At 43.6% G+C, this 3515-nt stretch overlaps 1 non-coding gene across 1 annotated transcript; it reads right to left on the bottom strand.

The window, feature by feature from the left end:
• Positions 1 to 605: 605 nt before the first annotated feature.
• On the bottom strand, positions 606 to 712 carry LOC141683459 (small nucleolar RNA R71). The gene has a single exon (XR_012560305.1). It is a non-coding gene; the product is annotated as a small nucleolar RNA R71 (small nucleolar RNA).
• Between the last annotated feature and the right edge of the window lie 2803 nt (positions 713 to 3515).

Here is a 3515-nt window from a genome sequence, read left to right as displayed (position 1 = left end):
ATTGGTCATTAGGACTCAGTGATTAGGACGTAGTAGTTAATTACTCTTTTCGGTTGTGTTTCAGGTACTTTAGTGCGTTTATGCAAACTCGTTCTCGTGCTCGCAAGAGGACCTTAGATACAGCTGAGGAGAAAGATGAAGTTCTTGATACACCGGAGAAGTTAGATTTTAAGGATTCGGATTCAGGAACTGAGCAGAAAGAACCAGTAAACATGGGAGATCATATTGTTCAAGCTGATCCAGCTCTTATGGATTTTTCTCGGCCTAAAATTGATGACATTCAGTCAAGCATCCTTCATCCGGCTATTCAAGCTAACACCTTTGAAATCAAGCCGGGCACTATTCAGATGGTGCAGAATTCTGTTTCTTTTGGAGGAGCGGCAACTGAAGACCCCAACATGCACATAAGGAATTTTGTCGAGATCTGCAGCACTTTTAAGTATAATGGCGTGACTGATGAGGCTATCAAGTTGAGGCTTTTTCCATTCTCACTGAGGGATAAGGCTAAAGACTGGTTACATTCTGAACCAGCTGGGTCAATCACTACGTGGCAAGATCTTGCGCAAATGTTTCTGGTGAAGTTTTATCCAATGGCAAAGACTGCTGCTATGAGGAGTGCTCTTACTCAGTTTGCGCAGCAACCTGCAGAATCTATGTGCGAGGCTTGGGAACGCTACAAGGAAATGTTGAGAAAATGTCCACATCATGGAATGCCGGATTGGATGGTAATCACTGGTTTTTATAATGGTTTGGGGGCTCAATCTCGGCCCATGCTCGATGCAGCAGCTGGAGGCGCCTTATGGGCTAAAAGCTATACTGAGGCGTACAATCTTATTGAGACGATGGCTGTAAATGAGCATCAAAACCCAACTCAGAGGATGACATCAGGCAAGGTAGCAGGTATTCTGGAAGTTGATGCAGCCACCGCTATTGCAGCCCAGCTCCAAGCGCTATCAATGAAGGTTGATTCTTTGGCTACGTATGGAGTTAATCAAATAGCTATGGTTTGTGAGCTTTGTGCAGGTTCTCATGCTACGGATCAGTGTTCTCTTGTCAACGAATCTGTTCAGTATGTGAATAATTATCAGCGATAACAGCAGCCTGTGCCAGCAACCTATCATCCTAACAACAGAAATCATCCAAATTTCAGCTGGGGAAATAATCAGAATGCTATTCAGCCACCATATCAGCAAGGAGTGAGTAAACAGTTTAACCCACCTGGATTCCAGCAACCACAGCAGTATGCTACAAGACAATCATATCCTCAACAGGTAAGTGCAGCTGCACCTACTAGTGCTGATTTTGAGGAACTTAAGCTGTTGTGCAAGAGTCAGGCGGTTTCTATCAAGACCTTGGAAAATCAAATCGGTCAATTAGCCAATGCAGTGCTCAATCGTCAACCTGGCACTCTTCCCAGTGACACGGAAGTACCAGGCAGGAAGGAAGCTAAAGAGCAAGTCAAGGCTATTACCTTAAGGTCTGGAAAAGTAGCTGATGCTGAAAAGACAAAAGAAGTCGAAGCTGAAGTTCGAGATGAAGAATCTAAGCAAGGGGAGAAAGCGGCAGAACTAAGGAAGACTACTGTTGAACACACTCTGCCTGAGGCTAATACAGGGGAGAAACAGCTCTATCCTCCACCACCTTTTCCTAAGAGATTGCAGCAACAAAAGCTGGATAAACAGTTCGGGAAGTTTCTGGAGGTGTTCAAGAAACTTCACATCAATATACCTTTCGCTGAGGCTCTGGAACAAATGCCTAGTTATGCGAAGTTTATGAAGACTATTCTTTCAAGGAAGGTGAAACTGGATGACCTTGAAACCGTTGCTCTCACGGAAGAATGCAGCGCGGTTCTGCAACAAAAGTTACCACCAAAACTGAAAGATCCAGGAAGCTTCACCATTCCTTGCACCATTGGCAATCTAACTTTTGACAAGTGCCTTTGTGATTTGGGAGCAAGCATTAATCTGATGCCGTTGTCGATCTTTAAAAAGCTGGACCTACCTGATCCAAAACCCACATACATGTCGCTACAATTGGCGGACCGTTCCATTACTTACCCAAGGGGCATAGTTGAGGATGTGCTCGTCAAGGTGGATAAGCTCTTCTTTCCTGCTGATTTTGTTATTCTGGATTTTGAGGAAGATAAAAAGATTCCCATAATCTTGGGGAGGCCTTTCTTGGCAACTGGCCGTACCTTGATAGATGTGCAAAAAGGAGAACTTACTATGCGGGTTCAAGATCAGGATGTGACCTTCAACGTATTCAAGGCAATGAAATTCCCTACAGAAGATGAGGAGTGCTTAAAAGTGGATGTGATTGATTCTGCGGTTACTTCGGAACTCGATCACATGCTAATGTCTGATGCATTGGAAAAGGCCTTAGTGGGGGAATTTGACAGTGATGATGAAGATAGCAACGAGCAATTACAATATCTGAACGCTTCTCCCTGGAAGCGAAAGCTAGATATACCATTTGAATCTCTTGGTACTTCTGACCTCAAGAACGCTGAAGGGAAGCTCAAACCATCAATAGAGGAAGCGCCTACCTTAGAGCTCAAACCATTACCTGAACACTTGAGGTATGCCTTTTTAGGTGATTCATCTACGTTACCTGTTATTATTTCAGCTGACCTTTCAGGTAGTGAGGAAGACAAGCTCTTAAGGATTTTGAGAGAATTCAAATCGGCTATAGGATGGACTATAGCAGACATCAAGGGGATAAGTCCCTCATATTGTATGCATAAAATTATGTTAGAGGAAGGTAGTAAGCCAACTGTGGAACAGTAGTGAAGACTGAACCCAATCATGAAGGAGGTGGTGAAGAAAGAAATTCTGAAATGGCTAGATGCAGGCATCATTTATCCTATTTCTGACATCTCATGGGTGAGCCCTGTACAATGTGTTCCTAAGAAGGGAGGTATCACTGTGGTCGCAAATGAAAAGAATGAGCTCATCCCTACTCGAACAGTTACAGGATGGAGAGTATGCATGGATTATAGAAAATTGAACAAAGCCACAAGAAAGGATCACTTCCCTCTCCCATTCATTGATCAAATGCTGGACAGATTGGCGGGACATGAGTATTTTTATCTTCTGGATGGGTATTCCGGGTATAATCAGATTTGTATTGCACCAGAGGATCAGGAAAAGACTACCTTCACTTGTCCATTTGGCACATTTGCTTTTCGAAGAGTTTTGTTTGGGTTATGTGGCGCCCCGGCCACCTTTCAGAGATGTATGATGGCTATATTCTCTGACATGATTGGAAATAACGTCGAAGTGTTCATGGATGACTTCTCCGTCTTTGGACACTCATATGATGAATGCTTGAATAATCTGCGCACCGTATTCAAAAGATGCGTGGAAACTAATTTGGTGCTTAATTGGGAGAAATGTCATTTTATGGTGCGGGAAGGCATTATCCTTGGGCATAAGGTCTCTAGCAAAGGTCTGGAGGTGGACAAGTCCAAGGTGGGAGTCATTGAAAATCTTCCCCCACCTAATTCAGTGAAAGGA

The sequence above is a fragment of the Apium graveolens genome, chromosome 1 (genome assembly GCF_009905375.1).
Source record: "Apium graveolens cultivar Ventura chromosome 1, ASM990537v1, whole genome shotgun sequence".
In the NCBI taxonomy this organism is placed as follows: Eukaryota; Viridiplantae; Streptophyta; class Magnoliopsida; order Apiales; family Apiaceae; genus Apium; species Apium graveolens.
This window is presented reverse-complemented; position numbering and strand designations above follow the sequence as displayed.